The sequence below is a fragment of the Diabrotica virgifera genome, chromosome 6, assembly GCF_917563875.1.
Source record: "Diabrotica virgifera virgifera chromosome 6, PGI_DIABVI_V3a".
Taxonomy (NCBI): domain Eukaryota; kingdom Metazoa; phylum Arthropoda; class Insecta; order Coleoptera; family Chrysomelidae; genus Diabrotica; species Diabrotica virgifera.
Genome location: NC_065448.1, coordinates 225,854,609 through 225,875,864, shown reverse-complemented (window position 1 = coordinate 225,875,864; position 21,256 = coordinate 225,854,609). Strand labels below are relative to the sequence as shown.

The 21,256-nt window shown below is 36.5% G+C and overlaps 1 protein-coding gene across 1 annotated transcript in view; it reads left to right on the top strand.

The window, feature by feature from the left end:
* Window positions 1-2,491: 2,491 nt before the first annotated feature.
* The window catches only part of LOC126887296 (2-acylglycerol O-acyltransferase 1-like), a 110,468-nt gene continuing 91,703 nt past the window's right edge, over window positions 2,492-21,256 (top strand). Inside the window, exon 1 of the mRNA XM_050654709.1 lies at window positions 2,492-2,724. The gene's annotated coding sequence lies outside the window, so the exon portion shown is untranslated. The remainder of the gene's footprint in view (window positions 2,725-21,256) is intronic.

The window sequence follows — 21,256 nt, the reverse complement described above, 5'->3', positions numbered from 1 at the left end:
GGGGGCGGCAGGGGCGGTCCGCCCCGGGCGGCTCTTTTTAGGGGGCGGCAAAATTTAACAATAAATAATAAAAATATTTTGTAAATATTTGAACCATTTTATATTTTTATCGCAACTACAAATTTGGACCGACTGAAAGGAGCACGGTATCTATAAAATCAAAAGGAGAGGCAAGACGGCTTACTAAGGAATGGTTTTACCGTACATTGACTAAGGACGAAAAAGTTTTACGCACTTGGATGGTTTATTCTCCATCTAAAGCATCATTATTTTGCTTTTGTTGTGGTTTATTTGAGAACGTAAATACACCGAATGGATCTAAATTTTGCTCATCTGATGGATTTAATACTTGGTGGAAATTAAATCCTAAGGTTTCAAGTTACGATTCGAGTGCACTACACATCCAAAATTATTGCAAATGGAAGGAGTTGGAGAGCAGACTTCCAAAAGGACAGACTATTGACAAAAAGAGCAAGACATAGTGGCAAAAGAAATAAAGAAATGGCAGGAAGTTCTTATCAGAATGTTTGATATTATAAGATTCCTTGCCAAACAAAATTTGGCTTTACGTGGACATATAGAAAACGACACCAGTACCAACAGAGCAAACTTTTTAGAATTGGTTAATTTAGTTGCAAAATACGATCCTGTACTTCGTGAACATCTTGTAAGTTCTAAAATGTGTGGCAAAATTTCAATCACTTATAAATATGTATGTCACCACAAATACAAAACGAATTTATTGCCTTTTGGGAAATAATGCTCGCCAACATATCATCGGGCAAATAAAAAAGGCTAAGTATTATTCAATTTTATTCGACAGCACTCCAGATCTTTCTCATAAAGATCAATCGAGTCAGGTATTAAGATACGTAGTAATTGAAAATCAGGAAGTAAAAATAATGGAATCTTTTATAGATTTCATTGAAACTAAAGACAAAACTGCTGAACGAATTTCAAAAATGATTTTGGAAAATATTCAAGCTGATGGCCTAGATATAAGCAACTGTAGAGGCCATTCATATGATAATGCTGCTGTTATGGCTGGAAAGTATTCAAGAGTTCAGCAAAGAATTCAAGAAATAAACCCTAAAGTTTAATTCGTACCTTGCTCAAATCATTTATTAAACCTAGTTTGTTTACAAGCTGACTCAGTTGAGGTGGATTCAGTAAATTTTTTCGACACTTTAGAACGTCGCTATTCTTTTTTTCCTCATGGGCACATCGTTGGGAAGTTATGAGAGCAGCTACAGGCTACATGGCATCATTACAAAGACATTCTTGTCACTTTGGAAAAACTGACAGAGGCATGTGAAAGCTTAAACACTAGGACAGATGCAGGTGCTTTACTAGTTTCGATACAGTCATTTTCCTTTCTTTGTTTTTTTGGGCCTGTGTCAACCGGTGCTACAGGAAGTGAATCATGCACAAAAATATTTACAAACAAGGGGACTTGACATAAAATTGTGCGCTCAGAAAGTAAATGCTTTGCAGATAATATTGACAGAGAATTATTAATCGTGATTGTAAAACTTATATAAACTTTTTTATTTAAAATCTAACCAGTATAATGCAAAATAATGATGACTGTTCTCGCCGAAAAGTTCTCTATAATTAATGTATGTAATGTATAGTAGTATACATTAAATTAAAATACCTAAATAAGAGGGCGGCAAAATTGTCATCCGCCCCGGGCAGCCGACACTCACGCTACGCCACTGATCAGCACAAAACCGTGAAGTGTGGAAACAATGAGGGGAGACCTATATCCAGCAGTGGACGTAAATTGGTTGGATGATGATGAATATGACACCGCAAGAAGAACTATCATATAGGTATTCAATTTTTTAACGTTGTCCGTCAAGGCTGTTTGGGCATCCATCACGTTAGGGAGCGTTCAAGTATTACGTAACGCGATCTTTAAAGATTTTTTACCCCCCTCCCCCTTACGTAGCGCACTATAATGGGCGTTTAACGTTTAACTATTGCGTAACGCAATTTTGAAGATTTTTTTAACCCCCCCCCTTAGGTAATACTTGAACGGTCCCTTATCTTGATCCATTTTAAGAAGTGTAATCGTTTATACATTGTTATAAAATGTCATAGGATGTATCCTGTAAAGGCATTAAAAATGTTGTGCAATTAACTAGTTTTGATGGGAAATAAGCCCCAATTTTACTAAAAAAATTATTTTATTAACGTTTCGACGCCCAAATCGGGTATCGTTGTCAAAATAAAAAAAGTATTTTGACAATGACACCCGATTTGGGCGTCGAATCGTTAATAAAATAATTTTTTTAGTAAAATTGTGGCTTATTTCCCATCAAAACTAGTTAATTGCAAAAATGACCCAAGAAAATAGCTTCAGAAGAATATTGTGCAACATCCGATCCAATAACAGTTACAATTATACCGCACACCTCTACTCCGAATCAGCGGCCCACTCGCCCAGTTATTTCGCCAACACGTTTCAAGCGCTTTTAGCTGACAATAGCGAATTGATTCAGTTGAAAAGATCGGAATCCCCCCGTTCGGCGCGCTGACATAAAATACCGGCCAACGGGATTAACTTCAGTTTTCAGAATCAGAATACCTGTGGTTGTGATTTAGCGCGAAGTGCAAGTCGACAAGTCCGTAAACGAGATAGAAAATATCGTCCGATGAGACTTTATACACGTGCTTTGTAGCTGGAACAGTAGCTGTTTTGTTTTTGTTTGTTTAAAGGTTAGTTTTTAGCACATTTTACCATCTGTCTCTTTCATATCCTTGTATATTTTTGTTTTATAAAATCATGCAAGTCTAACTCAACTTATAAAACAGTTTTATAGATGTATTTAGGGACTGCTTCCACAGTTTTTAATAAACTTACTACAGCAAGGAAGGAATTTAACCTTTATACAATTATAGTATTTTACAGAAACCGGTTCTTTAAGATCTCAACAGTATTTGAATGAAAGTAGACAATTTTTGAAGGTTATTTCATTGGTAATGAACTCTGTTATAATACAGGGAGTTTGACGACATTTTTACACTAGGTATATAAATATTCGAAACTACTTACACTATTTTTATAAATAATGGGTTATGGGAATTACAAGTTATGGAGAATTTAAAAAAAAATATTTTGACGGACATCTCACTTCCGGTCATACCGGAAGTGAACAGCAACTTTGTTATTTTAAATGGAACACCCTGTATATTGTTGCATTTTTAGATTCTGCATAAGATTCTAGACAAAATTTGGAAAAGGTACTATAGATCAAAACTTCATATTTTTTGAGTTATTCATCTTTTTTCAAAAATTTTGACAGATGCGGAGACAACTTTTTCAAAGATCTTTTTCTTCTTTCGTATACTCAAAGAACGAAATAGTTTGAAGGAAATTGTTGCATGAAATGTTACTTATTGCTTACTAAAATAATAGTATAATTATTATAAAATTATAGAATTATACACGTAAAATTATAGTATAATTTTACGCGCCACTGAAATTACTCCTCTTTCTCCTCAACTTCCTGTAGTAGAAGTGCCTTGTCCGATTATCGAACGTTGGCGATCATTTTGGGAATATTGATTTTGTCTACATCTCTCTCGGAGATTTCGGAGCCAGGATGTTCTTCTTCTGCCTGGTCCTCTTCTTCGACTTGCTCGCGATCTTGCCCTGTATTATGAGCTGTAGAAAGTTATACCTCCCTGGATGTCTCATTACATGGCCGAAATATTGTAACTTTCGATTTTTTATTGTTTTTCTTATATCTATATTCTTTTTCATTCGGTGTAAAACTATTTTATTTCTTATTCGGTCAACCCAACTCATCCCCAATATTCGTCGGTAGATCCACATTTCAATGGATCCCAATTTTTGAAGTTATACTTCTTTTGGTGCGATTGAGGGTGATTATTTATTATTAATCTGCGCGCATGCGCACACCGACAGTATGGTATTAGTCGTTATACGGGCTCTGATTGGGTGTTGAAATGATCTGTCAATAATAATTGTTCAATATGAAGGTAAACAAATGTTGTATAATATATTAGTTTTATTGTTGTGAGGACAGAAACAAAAAAGTTTATAATTGTAGTGACTTTTTAAATAGTTTTTAAAAGCAACAGGTACGTAATAATAATTGTAAATGTTTCAGTATCGCAATAAAAAATTACATAACCTATTTGGAAAATGTAAAATAAACCTACCTACTATGTATGTAAAATAAACCTACCTAACCAACAAAATTTCTAAAAATATTCATCTAATATTGTTTTCTTGCTCTGTTTTGTTGTGTTGTAATATTTGAATTCCGTAGACGTCAAACTAATGTGGTTAGATTCGGAACTGTCAAGTTGTTCAGTTGCTCTATCTTCCAGTAAGATGCATATGTCCCGGTAGCCGATATGTAAAGGTGCTGGAAATTGAACACAATGTACGTGGGTTCAATCCCCAATACAAACCTTAATTTTTTTATTTTTTTTATACATTTTATGATTGTAAGTATATTATTATATAATTTTTTTAAAGAAAATATACGTATTTAATTAAAATTTTTCCAACAATTATTGTTCAGAAATAATTTGTGGCATTTTTCAATGTGTTTGTGTGTGTTTTATTCTGTTATAAGTATAACTTCTTACGTGCGTACAAAGTACACACACATTCTTTTTTATTAGTGTCTGTAAAGGTTCAGCTCTCCATGCCATACCTGCCACAATGTGAGTCATACTGTAGCAGTGTATAAGAGCCCCGCAGACTGCAGACTTTTTATCAGCCGATAGTTTGGTTGACTTCTAAACAGGGCCGGATTTACATGTTGAACCCGACTAGGCACTAATATTTCTGGCGCCCAACGCCTTAATATCCCCCCCCCCCTCCCTCCTCATAACCAACCAACTTTTGTGTTTCGCTGCTGATTATTTTAATAAAAACTTATACCCTAGTGTTCTTTTGCTTTTCTATAGTTATAAAAGAGAAGTGTGCTAAGGATTGAAAATAGTAAATACAAAATTACCGTAATTTTGTACCAGACGAATGGAGAAGCAGTATATTAGTACCTGTCTACAAAAACAAGGGAGACATACAACAATGCACAAACTACAGGGCGATAAAACTACTTAGCCACACCATGAAAATATGGGAGAGAGTAATTGATAGACGGATACGTGAAGAAACCGAAATATCCGATAATCAATTTGGCTTTATGCAGGGCAGATCAACAACAGATGCAATTTTCATTGTAAGGCAACTGATGGAAAAATACAGGAATAAAGAGACCAACGCTCATATGGTATTCATTGATCTTGAGAAAGCATATGATAGAGTTCCTCGAGAGATTCTGTGGTGGGCTCTCAATAAGAAAAGAGTCCCTGGCGAATATGTAAAGATTGTGAGAGGTATGTATGAGGGAGTAACGATTAGTGTTAGGACAGGTGTGGGAGAGACTGATAAATTTCAGGTGAAAGTAGGATTGCACCAAGGCTCTGTGCTTAGTCCTTATTTATTCTCATTAGTTTTGGACCAGATAACATCGAAACTACAGGGTAGTATTCCATGGTGCCTAATGTATGCTGATGATGTAGTGTTAATAGGAAATAGTGAAAGAGACTTAAAACAAAAACTGGAACAGTGGAGACAAACTCTGGAGGAAAAGGGTTTAAAACTTAGTAGGACAAAAACAGAGTATTTGGAATGTTCATTTAAAGATGGAGTTACTACAAATAAAATGGTATCTTTGGATGGTGAAATGATTGTGAAAAGCAATAGTTTTAAGTACGTAGGATCGGTATTACAGAGTAATGGAGAAATAGATGGAGATATGGAGATGCATGCAGTAGAATTAGGGCTGGATGGATGAAGTGGAAAGAAGCGAGTGGTGTGTTGTGTGACAGAAAAATTCCAATGAAGTTGAAGGGAAAATTCTATAAAACAGCCATAAGACCGGCTATGATGCACGGAACTGAATGTTGGGCAGTTGAAAAAGAAAAAGGAACAACGAATGCATGTGGCGGAAATGAGAATGCTTAGATGGATGAGTGGAGTGACAATTTTGGATAAAATTAGAAATGAGTATATTAGGGGAAGTCTGGGTGTGGCACCAATTGATGCCAAAATGAGAGAGCATATGTTAAGATGGTTTGGTCATGTTCAACGTCGAGACGTTAATCACCCAATAAGAAGAATACCTGAAGTGCAGATTCCTGGAAGGAGTAGGAGAGGAAGACCAAAGAAGACCTGGGGGGAAGCATTAACATTGATATGACCCAAGATAGAATTGTGTGGAGAAATGCAATTAGGGAAGCCGACCCCGCATAGGGATAAGGCAAAGAGAATGATGATGACAAAATTACCGTAATTAATGTTTTCTAACACAGAGAGTAAATACCTACTTACAGTTTTCTTGAAAAACATATAAATAATATGGCTACCTAAACGTTTCTAGGTTTCTCGCTGACCAACGTGTTTTAGATAGGCTTTGAAGTACCACAGAGCATTTGTGGTTCAAATACAGCTCCCATCGATGTGTTGAACTTGTGAAAAAATTGTACAGTTCTTGAAGTAGACCAAAAAAAGAAACAGCAACCACACATGAACTAACGGCCACAGATCCTACCAGATTTAAGGAATGAGCGGCACATGGGACATACTCAGCCTGAGGACATAGTTTTTTTATTGTGGCTTGAACACCTGAGTAGATCCCTGCCATATTACTGGCATTGTCATATGACTGACCACGGCATTTTGTGACATCCAAACCGAATTTATCAAAAACATCGATAATAGCATTTACTATCTCTTCAGCTTTGTGTCCGACGTTAGGCAAAAAACACAAAAAGCGTTCTACGGGTATGCCATCCCTAGTTATATACCTTAGTACCAACGTTAATTGGTCAATATGAGATATGTCTGGAGTGGAGTCTATCACAATCCCAAAATATTTTGCTACCTTAGCTTCATTTATATGTTTTCGAACATTTTCAGCCGTAATAGTCCTGTCGCCAGTGGGGGTACAACGGCCTCCTTAATTCAGATGGACTTACCCAAGTTTTTTTTTATGTATTTTGACCCGTAGAACACGAATTTTTTGGGTAACAGTCGATCCGGATGTCTTTAAGATTGTTATAAACAAAGAACTTGAGGAATCACATAACAGCGATTTTTCGCAAAACAAAACATTTTTTTGTATTTTTTAGATCATTCTAAGCAAAAAATGTCTTTACAAGTTTTTTGTAGGATGCATAGTTTTCTACATAAACGCGGTTGAACTTTCAAAAAATCGAAAAATTGCAATGTTCGAAACCGAATAACTTGATTGAAAAATAAAATAGCAATTCTGCTTACCGCATTTGAAAGTTCAAGTCAAATTCTAAGCTCCGTGAAGTTAGCCCGAAAAAGTCGGGGAAAAAAATGCGATTGATGCCATTCGTTTGTCCATTGATTGTCCACGTTTGTCCACCATTTTATTTCGTTAGTCCACCCATCAATTCTTTTTTATAAACAAAAATTTTTTTTCGGGCTAACTTCACAAATCCACAAATTTTCGAAAATTTAAAAAAACTCTTGCTATATTGTTTGTCCATCGTTTGTCCATGTTTGTCCACCACATATTTTTTTTTGTCCACCCTCTGAAACAACCCCCTGTTAATTGTAATTATTTTTTTATTTCTTAATTTGGGCTAACTTCACGTTCTCTTAAATGGGCATTTAAACGTTAATTCGGGTGCAGAATCACAACTAAGCGTTTGTCCACCCCTTTGCAGCGTTTGTTCAACCCCTTAAAGTGCGAAACAACCCCCTGTCAATTGTAATTATTTTTTTATTTCTTAATTCGGGCTAGCTTCGCGTTCTCTTAAATGGGCATTTAAACGTTAATTCGGGTGCCGAATCACAACTACCCGTTTGTCCACACCTTCGCAGCGTTTTTCCAACCCCTTAAAGTGCGAAACAACCCCCCCGTTAATTGTAATTTTTTTTATTTCTTTATTCGGGCTAAATTCACGTTCTCTTAAATGGGCATTTAAACGTTAATTCGGGTGCAGAATCACAACTACCCATTTGTCCACCCCTTCGCAGCAAAAAAATGTGATCGATGCCATTCGATTGTCCATTGATTGTCCATGTTTGTCCACCATGTTATTTCGTTAGTCCACCCATCAATTTTTTTTTATTAACAAAAATTTTTTTTCGGGCTAGCTTCACAAATTCACAAATTTTCTAAAATTTAAAAAAACTCTTGCTATATTGTTTGTCCATCGTTTGTCCATGTTTGTCCACCACATAATTTTTTTGTCCACCCTCTGAAACAATCCCCTGTTAATTGTAATTATTTTTTTATTTCTTAATTCGGGCTAACTTCACGTTCTCTTAACTGGGCATTTAAACGTTAATTCGGGTGCAGAATCACAACTAAGCGTTGCTATATTGTTTGTCCATCGTTTGTCCATGTTTGTCCACCACATAATTTTTTTTTGTCCACTCTCTGAAACAACCCCCTGTTAATTGTAATTATTTTTTTATTTCTTAATTCGGGCTAGCTTCTCGTTCCCTTAAATGGGCATTTAAACGTTAATTCGGGTGCAGAATCACAACTACCCGTTTGTATACACCTTCGCAGCGTTTGTCCAACCCCTCCAAATAAATAAATTAAAAAATAATTACAATTAACTGGGGGTTGTTTCGCACTTTAAGGGGCTGGACAAACGCTGCGAAGGGGTGGACAAACGGGTAGTTGTGATTCTGCATCCGAATTAACGTTTAAATGCCCATTTAAGGGAACGTGAAGTTAGCCCGAATAAAGAAATAAAAAAATAATTACAATTAACTAGGGGGTTGTTTCGCACTTTAAGGGGCTGGACAAACGCTGCGAAGGTGTGGACAAACGGGTAGTTGTGATTCTGCACCCGAATTAACGTTTAAATGCCCATTTAAGGGAACGTGAAGCTAGCCCGAATTAAGAAATAAAAAAATAAGTACAATTAACAGGTGGGTTGTTTCGCACTTTAAGGGGTTGGACAAACGCTGCAAAGGGGTGGACAAACGGGTAGTTGTGATTATGCACCCGAATTAACGTTTAAATGCCCATTTAAGGGAACGTGAAGCTAGCCCGAATTAAGAAATAAAAAAATAATTGCAATTAACAGGGGGGTTGTTTCGCACTTTAAGGGGTTGGACAAACGCTGCAAAGGGGTGGACAAACGGGTAGTTGTGATTCTGCACCCGAATTAACGTTTAAATGCCCATTTAAGGGAACGTGAAGCTAGCCCGAATTAAGAAAAAATAATAATAACAATTAACAGGGGGTTGTTTCAGAGGGTGGACAAAAAAAATTATGTGGTGGACAAACATGGACAAACGATGGACAAACAATATAGCAAGAGTTTTTTTAAATTTTCGAAAATTTGTGGATTTGTGAAGTTAGCCCGAAAAAAAATTTTTGTTTATAAAAAAGAATTGATGGGTGGACTAACGAAATAAAATGGTGGACAAACGTGGACAATCAATGGACAAACGAATGGCATCAATCGCATTTTTTTTCCCGACTTTTTCGGGCTAAGTTCACGGACCTCAAATTCTATCGGTTTTGATTACTTTCATTGCTAAAAATAAATTTTTTTATTGTTAAACAAAGCTATAAACACATAGTGATTGAATGATGTTTTCAATGCTCATTTGAAATCGAACGAGTAGGCACGTATACAGACAATTTCTACGTATATTACGTACATTAAAACGCATGCATTGGGCACGGGAAACACTATGTGTTTATGGCTTTGTTTAACAAATAAAAACTTAATTTTTAGCAATGCAAATAATCAAAACCGATAGAATTTGACTTGAACTTTCAAATGCAGTAAGCAGAATTGCTATTTTATCTTTTAATCAAAAGTTTTTCGGGTTCAAAAATTGCACTTTTTCGATTTTTTAAAAGTTTAACCGCGTTTATCTCGAAAACTATGCATCCTACGAAAAAACTTGTAAGACCATTTTTTGCTGAGAATCACCCAGAAAATACAAAATAATGTTTTATTTTGCGAAAAATCGCTGTTATGTGATTCCTCAAGTTCTTTGTCTATAACAATCTTATCGACATCCGGATCAACTGTTACCCAAAAAATTCGTGTTCTACGGGTCAAAACACATAAAAAAAACTTGGGTAAGTCCATCTGAATTAAGGAGGCCGTTGTACCCCCCTGGCGACAGGACTAGAAGGATCATGAAACTTGACTTAGAAATGTATGAAGTTGTACCTGAACCTCCATCGCCATATACTTTCAAATGCTCTGCTAGAAAGGGGTCAAACTCGGATTAAAATTGGATTAAACCTAAAAAGTTGCCTTGATCAAACACAAACAGTCCTAAATGTTCACGGCTATCACGAAAAGCTAATCCTTTTGTGGATAGAAATTTTATAGCGGCAACAAAACGTTTAAGAACATTCCTCCAGTAGTCAGTTTCCTTATTTAACTGATCAGCAAGACTTGAACTAACATGTCCTTTTATTTGACCTCTCAATTTTAATGTTCTCTGGTGTGACTTATGACAAGGAGAATTTTCGTGATCTACCGCTCTTTGAGAAGCATTTTTCCAATCATTAAAACCGGTTGTATAAAACTTAAACCACTTATACGGAACAGCCCGCTACAGAATGGACTGCGACGATCGGCATTTTAATATTTATTTAGCACATCGCGCTGAGCTATTTGAATATCCGCAAATATTAAAATGCGTAGCTAGCCCTTTAGTGTTGGAAAGCCTCGAAATTCCACAAGATGACGTGCACCTAGGTGCCCAGAGGGTCGGTTCTGACGTCATATTCGTGCTCAGAAACCCAATAAGACCTAGTAACCTGTTCGTATCAATTTAGTGTCGAAAACCCTCGAAACTCGAGAATATGACGTGCCTAGCAAAAACCTTGGGCACCAGGGGCTCCAGGGATCGGTTCTGATAACCTATTCTAGATTCTAGTATAGACTACACAGACTTTTTGTTTACTTCCGTTTACTGAATAATGTACGCAATACTTCCTTATTCTAACACAAATAGATAACGGGTGAATACATTGAACACGAAAATTTAAACAGAATGTATCTTTAGTTATATAATAAAAACTTTTATTATTTATTGCGTCTATTCTTGTATAACATATTATTTATATGTATCTACACCGTATATTTCTGGAAAATATCACAATATATTCATTTTTTTAGTCGTTTATCGCGTTGCTTGTTCGAGCAACCACAGCTATCTCTAATCCAAAATTCAATTGGTTGTCTATACCTAATCAGTGATGTAATACTTGAGATAAGATGATTTACCTAGATCCGACTTAGTTTACTTATCATAATTTATATGCAAACAAATGTTATTAAAAATAAAATGATTTTTTATGCAGTAGTTCATATTTATGCAGTTATCGAAAACTGTAACGAATACAATGAGCCTCTTCAGTTGGCATTTGTGGATTACAATAAGGCAATCGATTATGTAGAACTCTCCGTGCTAGACGGAATGAATAACGCAAGGATTGATGCCAGATATAGAACATTCCTAAAATACATATACGACAATGCAACTATGCAAATAAATGTAGCAGAAGGCCTAACAACAAGCAAAATAAGAACGGAAAGAGATGTTAGACAGGGAGACAACATATCTCCAAAATTATTTACATTTTACATCTTGCATTAGAAAATGCGTTCATGAAGGTAAATTGGGAACAACGCGGAATTAAAATCCGCGAAAGAGTAAGATTTGCCGATGACATAGTACCTACTCATAAGCAACAATACAGAGGAATTGATCGGCATGCTGAAGGAGCTTAAATGAGAATCTGAGAAAATCGGTTTAAAAATTAATTTAAATAAAACAAAAGTGATGACAAATGACAAAAATATCACAATCAACTTAGATGGAAGTGAAATCGAAAGTGGTGAAGGATCACATATATAAAAAGTCTAAGTGTTCACTCTAATCGCACATAAAACAACATAATGTTGCTCTACATTCCACCAGACTGAAAACAATGGGAACCTTCTCTGATTACACCTCCGAGGCTTCTACAATTTGCAAGCTATACGGATGCTGAGACTAAGGAAGATGAGAGAATTTTACAATTTATAATTCACGTCAGCTGAGAACAGCTGAAGACAGAGAAGAGTTTGCAATTGTAGTAGCCAACCTCCATCGAGGAGACGGCACTTTAAGAAGAAGAAGAATTCACGTCCCATCTGCTCAGCGCGGTAAAGTTCCAAAATTCACGTAATGAGCGCATTGGACATAAAAATTGTTTGTGATCGTTTGTAATTGATTCCAAGCAAGTTAATTTCAGATGAGTAAACGAATTCGTCTACAGCAAACAAAATTTTTAATACATTGTCTAGAAATTTTAATTTTAATAATTTATTTGCATTGGCAGGTAACGAGTCTTCTTCTTCTTTAAGTTCCATCTTCTATCGAAGGTTGGAAATCATCATGGCAATGCGGACCCTGTTGACTGCCGCTCTAAATATCTCTGCGCTACTGCATTCGAACCATTCCCGTAAGTTCTTAAGCCAGGATGTTCTTCGTCTTCCCACATTTCGCTTTCCTCGGATTTTGCCTTGCATAATAAGTTGTAATAATGAGTATTTTTGCCCTCTCATCACATGTCCCAAGTACTCAAGTTTTTACTCAAGGTAACGAGTCAGTTCTGTAAATAATATAAAGTACGGCCCTAGTAGCTGTTCCAAAACTATTGCCACCCGTCGCAAAGATAATTGAGGGATTAGTAACGTCAACTATTTATTATGATACTAAATCGGTAGGGACATCCCACCAGCGTCAGGTAAAATTTCTTATATCTTGACGCAAATAATACCTAAGAATATACCCGAACTAATATACTTCATAAAACGACCCTCAGTTCTAATTATTGCAAGACGCAAGAGTCTTGCAGGCTTAGTCTTGTTCTTGCTCAAATCTTGCACGGTAAGTCTTGGTCTTGGTCTTGCTCAAATTAGGCGGTCTTGGTCTTGGTCTTGGTCTTGCAAAAACGCAAGAACAAGACCAAGACTGCAAGACCAAGACTGATTTTGGGCAACACTAGTTCTGATGGCGTAGTCGTGTTCAGCGACTTAAGTAACAAAATCTGGCCCATAATATTCTTATTTTGACATGTTTATGCACTTTTGTATGTATTTTACGGACTTTAGCATGGTCTTTTAAATACATATTCACACATTTAAAAAACATTTAAAATTCAAATTAATACATAACTGAAAAAAGATATTGTATGTATAATCTTGAAACGTAACAAATGTTAACAAGGTCGATTCTTGTTATGTCATTTCATTATACTACAACCACGCTTAGTTTTAATAGATTCAATCAAACACTTCATTAAGCGTAGTGCCTCATCCGACTTAATTGACTGCCTGCATAATATAGCTAGCCGAGCCGGCCGGTATATTCACTTTTGCCGACATTGATTACATCCCAGATCCTCTTTCCGACAGCTCCTTGTGACAGAACGGAAATGGGGTTTTTAAGAGAGTGTCTGCGAGCTGTCTATGTCTATTATCGAATGACAAGAACGAGAACAGGATAAGATTTTTGATGTAAATACATTATAACAAAATTGTTGAAGCATTAGTCTAAGAGCTGGGAGCGGATTTTGTGCGTGATAAGTAATATGGAAAAACTATACGGGGATATGTTGAATTAGTTGTGTACATGACTTTCACCAACGGCCGGAAACCAGAGTGGGGGCCGAGGGTAGTTATAAGGGGTCAAAGTCGCGGTTTTTATTATTTTTTTATGACGCTCATGATCGAGATAGTGCACCAAAATTTGGGAATAAGTAGGTCATGACGCACCTAAGTAAAATCTCTAGGGGCGCAACGCTACGTGGCCGACAAAGGGGTGGGGTAGGGGTGAATATAAAAAATATAAGCGGTTTTTTGCGACGTTCGTGATTGAGGTAGTGTACCAAAATTTGGGTATAAGTAGACCATGACATAGATAAGTAAAATCCCCAGAGCCGGAAACCAGAGTGAGTTTTTTATTATATTTTTTGTGACGCTCATGATCGAGATAGTGACCAAAATTTGGGAATAAGTAGGTCATGACGCAACTAAGTAAAATCTCCAGGAGTGGAACGCTGCGTGGCCGACAAAGGGGTGGGGCAGGGGTGAATATAAAAAAATGTAAGGGTTTTTTGCGACGTTCGTGATTGAGATAGTGCACCAAAATTTGGGAATAAGTAGACCATGACATAACTAAGTAATATCCCCAGAGGCGGAAACCAGAGTGGCGGACGAGGGTAGTTATAAGGGGTAAAAGTCAAGGTTTTCATTATTTTTTTTTTGTGGCGCTCATGATGGAGATAGTGCACCAAAATTTGGGAGTAAGTAGGTCATGAGGTAACTAAGTAAAATCTCCAGGGGTGGAACGCTGCTTGGGGTACAAAGGGGTGGTAGGCAGGGGTGAGTATAAAAATATATGGGTTTTTTTTTTGCCTCTCGTGATCGAGATAGTGCACACAAATTTGGGAATAAGTACATAGATCATGACAGTAAAATCTCCAGGGGCGGAACGCTGCGTGGGGGACAAATGTTGTGCCGGGTCACAAAAAAAATAATACACACTGCGACTTTGACCCATTAAAACTACCCTCATCCCCAACTCTGGTTTCCGTCTCTGGGGTTTTTGCTTAGCTAAGTCGTGATCTACTTATTCCCAAATTTTGGTGCACTATCTCATTCTAGCACGTCGCAAAAAACCCCTTATATTTTTTATATTCACACCTACCCCCCCCCCCTTAATCGGCAACGCAGCGTTATACCTCTGGAGATTGTACTTAGTTAGCTCATGACCTACTTATTCCCAAATTTTGGTGCACTATGTCGATCATGAGCGTCACAAAAAAATAATAAAAACGGCGACTTTGACCCCTTACAACTACCCTCGTCCCCCACCTCGGATTTCCGGCTCTGAGGATTTTACTTAGGTATGTCATGGTCTACTTATTCCCAAATTTTGGTGCACTCTCTCAATCACGAACGCCGCAAAAAACCCCTTATATTTTTTGTATTCACCCCTGCCCCACCCCTTTGTCGGCCACGCAGCGTGCCACCCCTGGAGATTTTACTTAGTTACGTCATGACCTACTTATTCCCAAATTTTGGTGCACTATCTCGATCATGAGCGTCACAAAAAAAAATAATAAAAACGGCGACTTTGACCCTTATAACTACCCTCGTCCCCCACTCTGGTTTCCGGCTCTGGGGATTTTACTTACTAATGTCATGGTCTACTTATTCCCAAATTTTGGTCCACTATTTCATTCACGAACGTTGCAAAAAACCCCTTATATTTTTTATATTCACCCCTACTCCCACCCCTTTGTCGGCCACGCAGCGTTCCGCCCCTAGAGATTTTACTTAGTTAAGTCATGACCTACTTATTCCCAAATTTTGGTGCACTATCTCGATCATGAGCGTCACAAAAAAATAATAAAAACCGCGACTTTGACCCCTTATAACTACCCTCGGCCCCCACTCTGGTTTCCGGCCGTTGGTGAAAGGCATGTACACAACTAATTCAACATATCCCCGTATAGGTTTTCCATATTACTTATCACGCACAAAATCCGCTTCTATCTCTCCGACTACATAGATAGGCCAGTAAAGAAAAGAAACAGCTATATAAAAATCTTATACAAGGATTTGAAGGTTCTAAAAGGTATACGAGTATGAATAACAAATCCTTGAGGACGTACATAATCCGGGGACATCAAAATAGTTGGCAAATAACAAAAATTTACGGAAAGCCTAATTTTGGTGGAGAGCTAGGGTTTACCATAAGAAATAAAGTTTTAGTGTGACCATCGATCCCAGGTGTGCAACAAAAGTTATTCGGGCTCAAATGTCAAAATTTGAGACTTTTTGGATTTTTCTCGAAAACGGTAAGTTTTATATAAAAAAAAACAACCTCAAACCAAAGTTGTAAATCTTAACATTATCTACAAAAATAGTCCTTACAATTTTTTCCTAAGCGTTACCATTCCTGAGATATCGCGATTTTAAAAGTTACATTATACATGTTACAAAATCCAAAAAATCTCAAATTTTGACCTTTGACCCCGAATAACTTTTGTTGTACACATGGGACATTCATGGTTGAAGAATTTAAGAGATTGGTACAAGTGCAGCAGCTGCCAATTATTTAGATCTACGGTATCAAAAATACGCATAGCCTTGATGATAGCCAAACTTCGGAACGAGGACGGCACCTGAAGAAGAAGAAGATGGGATTGATGGGGACTTTTAAAACTTTATTTGTTATGGCAAACCCTAGCTCTCCACCAAAATTTGTCTTTCCGGCAATTTTTGTTATTTCAAATGTCTATATAGACCGGGTTAACAGTTGATTATACTTTGTTATTTATCTATGTAGCCCGTGTTATTAAGGTGACCAACTATTTTTTGTTCAAAAAGAGTACACTTTGCAAATATTTCACAGGTGAAAAAAACAGGAGAAAAAACGACAAAAACTGTATTTTCTTTTGTGGATTTTTTTGCTAACTGAGGATGATCGTCTAATTACGTAGCCACATCCGAACAACTTTCTTTTTGCATATTAAATTTGACTGTTACGACAGATAATGTTTTTTACAGAAAGTTGTGACTTCTCACTGCTCCAATAATCATTCCATAGTGAAAATACCCTTTCAACAGCAGCATTAGTGCCTGGACAATATAAGGAAATTTCCGTTAAAACTTTAAATTTTCATGTGGGATATGTTCTACTCTAAAATGCCGAAAGATATCTACCCATCTTTGTCAAGTTCTATTTTATCATCGTTCCATTTCTTCAATTTTTGTTCATTTAGATATAAATTTACTCTTCGAATTTCTTCAAAGAAACTACAATGAATGGAAACTCTTTTTAAACCACCCTGGCGTGCCGGAAACGGCAAGCAATATGCGCGTGTGAAATTCAAATCACTGTCAAAATAATTTTAAATACACACACCCAAACTTATATGGAATCACCATGTATTTCGAAGCAATATTTATTTCTTTTGAAAAAACTTGTTATTATTGCGAAGAATAAGGGTTTTTATTGAAAATAAACAAATCGATAAGACAATCAAATAGTACAGCTCGGTACGGTATAGGTTATTTGCTTGAGTTGCAAATTGAACGAAAATAAATAAACTAACTTTTGCGTCCAAAAACGAAAATATGCCTCATGCGGGGTTATAGAACTTACAATGGGGAAAGATTATTGGTCTTGTGGAGCAAGTAATGTTCTCAGATGGACATAGCTGCAGAGCTGGGCGTAATACAGGGAGTTCTGTCCAAAAACTTTGCTAGGTAACAGGAACTAGGAAGCTCAAAAATAAAGCAAGGGAAAGTCGCCAAAAAGTAATAACGGCCTGCCACGATCAGCTGGAAGACACCTACCCATTTCTTACCTACAGCTCCAAAGGCAGCTTTTGGAAGCTACAGGTGTAACTGTTTCAGTTGAAACGATAAGAAGAAGGGTTCGTGTCAAGAAGTATACAGTAGGAGACAGTTATGGGTTCTCGAGTTATCCAGGCAGCACAATATTGATCGCCTGAATTGGTGTGTTTACCACCAAAACTGGAACATGGGGAATTGACAAAATGTGCTATTTTCAGAAAAAGTCAGGATTTGTGTAAAATCAGATGACCCACGAAAGCGTGTACATAGAGGTCGAGGAAGACAAGCCAGAACGAAAACTGTCAGATCTGTTCACAAATATACAAGGGGAAGTGTAATGTTCTGGAGAGGAATTGTGATCCGTAAAAAAACTCCTATAATTTTCATCCAATAAACTTTGACTGCTCACATGTATGTTGATAACCTGTAGTTAGACTCTGCAGAGGTGCAACAGGAGAAAATTTAATTTGCATGCATGATAATGGACCTCCACATACCATTAGAGTGACTAGAGACATCATTAAAGCAGAAGGTACAGTAGACTCCCGTAAGTTCGGCCTCGCTTAGTTCGGTCTCCTCTACCTGTAGCGGCCACCAATTTTTCTGCAAGATTTTTAAAAATCATCAGTGACCTTAAACTTGAGCCCAGAGCAAATAGACAACGTCGACGAAACTGGGTTAAATTTAAAACTTCTGCCCAGAAAAACCTTTGCCACCCCGTAAGAAACATCTGCTGCGGGGTTTAATTTCAGCAAAAATATGATAACGGTCGCCTTGTGTTCAAATGATTCGGGGATCCACAATGATCCCTATTTGTCATTGGCACAGTAGCAAAACCGAGAGCGTTTATGAATATAAACGTGGAAACTCTCCCAGTGTATTCTTGGTCGCCGAAATAAGCGTGTATGGACACATATTTGTTTAGAGAATAGATCGTTTACGAATTTGTTCCCAAAGTGAAAACACATTTGACAAAATTAAAACTGCCCATCAAAGCACTTCTACTTCCTGACACCGCGCTTACTCACCAGGAAGACATTCAGTGTGACGATGAAAAATAAATTAAACTGCTGTTCCCAGTCTTTAACAGCCGATGGGCCAAGGGGCCATTGAGGGGCCAAATATAGAAGATAAGATTAACCAAGCAAACACAACAGCAGATGAGCCAAACAACATTCCTGTTAACGAACCTGATGACAATACAGCTCTATCTATTTTATTAGGCCTACTTACAGTTCTGTAAGTATTATTTTGTAGTGTTTTATAACCTTCTGTCTTTTCATATCTGTTAAATATATGTCAGAGTATCCCTCTGTGTTGTATTTTACATAGTGTGCAAGTGAGCAAGTGTTCTGTGTCTGCTAGAGCTAGATCCTTACAAACAATAAATGGGCATTTTTAGGTAGGCATCGGTTAGTTCGACCACTTTTAAGTTCGGCCTAAGGTCCTGTCCCGAGGTGGCCGAACTTACGAGAGTCTACTGTATCCCTTGTTTGGAGTGGTCTGCTTGCTCACTCGAGCTTAACCCTATAGAGTATTTGTGGTATATGCTTAAAAAAATTAGAGCTCGCAGAGATAATCCACAAAACACCGCACGGCTAGTACAAGCTGCTCTTGAAGAATGAAGTAACCTACCACAAAAAAATGTTGATAATTTGATTAGAAGCGTGCCCACGCAAACAAGCTTGCATAAGGACTAGAGGTGATAACACTGACTACCAAAAAAAAAAAAACAAAAAAAATAAATCAAAATAATTTAAACATTATTCGTTTTACATTGGAATTTTTTATGCTATTGACTTTAAAACAAGTAGTTACAATTTGTTTGTTAAATACTTTATTGTTTTATTTAATTGTTATGTATTTGTTATTAAATTGCTTTAAAATAAATATTGTTTGACTTCGTGTGTTTGTTTTTTTTTTAAATTCGCGCGAAATAATAAGAAATACTTATCAGATGATTACATATAAGTTTGGGTGTGTGTATTTAATTAATAAAATTGAAATAAAATAATCTAAAAAAATGTTTTAGAAATACAAATGAGTAAAAAATTATAAATGAGTACTTTCAGAGTACAGGATTTGAAAAGAGTCTAGACCGGGCAGTATCGTCGCCCCCGCTAGCGCAATTATTCCGATTCGATTTTTTTGCACAAACTTACTCAAAAAGAGGTCCTTATAACATATCCACAGGGTGCCGGGCGGTGCCGTGGTCGAAAAATTTTTTAAACAATTTTTTTTAAACAAATTCACAAAAATAATTTTTTTATTTCCAACAATTTTTTTTTAGATAATTTGGGTCATTCTGAGTAAAAAAGCTCTCTTGTCATTTTTCTCTAAAATTGACTGCTGTCGAGTTATACGCGATTAAAAATTTGAAAAATGCGAAAATGGCCATTTTCAAGGCTTCATAACTCGATCAAAAATGATTATTATGAAATTCAAAAAGTGACAAAATCAAGATTCAAATACCTTCTTCAGCATTCTGAAGAGATTTTTGTCATTAATTTATTATAAAGCTGTTATTTTTAGTTATTAACAATTAGCGCTATAGTCTAACTGTATCGTCGCCCCCGTTAGCGGAACAATTTCTATCAGATTTTTTTGCACAAACTTACTCAAAAAGGGGTCCTCATAACATATCCACAGGGTGCCTTGCGGTGCCGTGGTCGAAAAATTGTTTAAACATATTTTTTTAAACAAATTCATAAAAATAATTTTTTTATTTCCAACAATTTTTTTTAGATAACTTGGGTCATTCTGAGCAAAAAAGGTCTCTTGTCATTTTTCTCTAAAATTGACTGTTGTCGAGTTATATGCGATTAAAAATTTGAAAAGTGCTAAAATGGCCATTTTCAAGGCTTCATAACTCGATTAAAAATGATTATTATGAAATTCAAAAAGTGACAAAATCAAGATTCAAATACCTTCTTCAACGTCCTGAGGAGATTTTTGTCACTATTTTATTACAAAGCTGTTATTTTTAGTTATTAACAATTAGCGGTATAGTCCAACTGTATCGTCGCCCCCGTTAGCGGAACTATTTCGATTAGATTTTTTTGCACAAACTTACTCAAAAATAGGTCCTTATAACATATCCACAGAGTGCCGGCCGGTGGTCGAAAAATTGTTTAAAACATTTTTCGACCACGGCACCGCCCGGCACCGGATATGTTATAAAGACCTCTTTTTGAGTAAGTTTGTGCAAAAAAATCTAATCGAAATAGTTTCGCTAACGGGGGCGACGATACAGTTGGACTATACCGCTAATTGTTAATAACTAAAAATAACAGCTTTGTAATAAAATAGTGACAAAAATCTCTTCAGGACGTTGAAGAAGGTATTTGAATCTTGATTTTGTCACTTTTTGAATTTCATAATAATCATTTTTAATCGAGTTATGAAGCCTTGAAAATGGCCATTTTAGCACTTTTCAAATTTTTAATCGCATGTAACTCGACAACAGTCAATTTTAGAGAAAAATGACAAGAGACCTTTTTTGCTCAGAATGACCCAAATAAAAAAAATAGAATTTTGGAAATAGAAAAATTATTTTTGTGAATTTGTTTAAAAAAAATTGTTTAAAAAATTTTTCGACCACGGCACCGCCCGGCACCCTGTGGATATGTTATAAGAACCTCTTTTTGAGTAAGTTTGTGCAAAAAAATCGAATCGGAATAATTGCGCTAGCGGGGGCGATGATACTGCCCGGTCTAGTACGGTTTGCGAAAATAGAGTACAAAACTCAGTAAATGAGTACAGTTGGTCACCTTAGTGTTATCCATTTTAGGACGCAGGCCTCCCCTTCTTGTTTCCATTT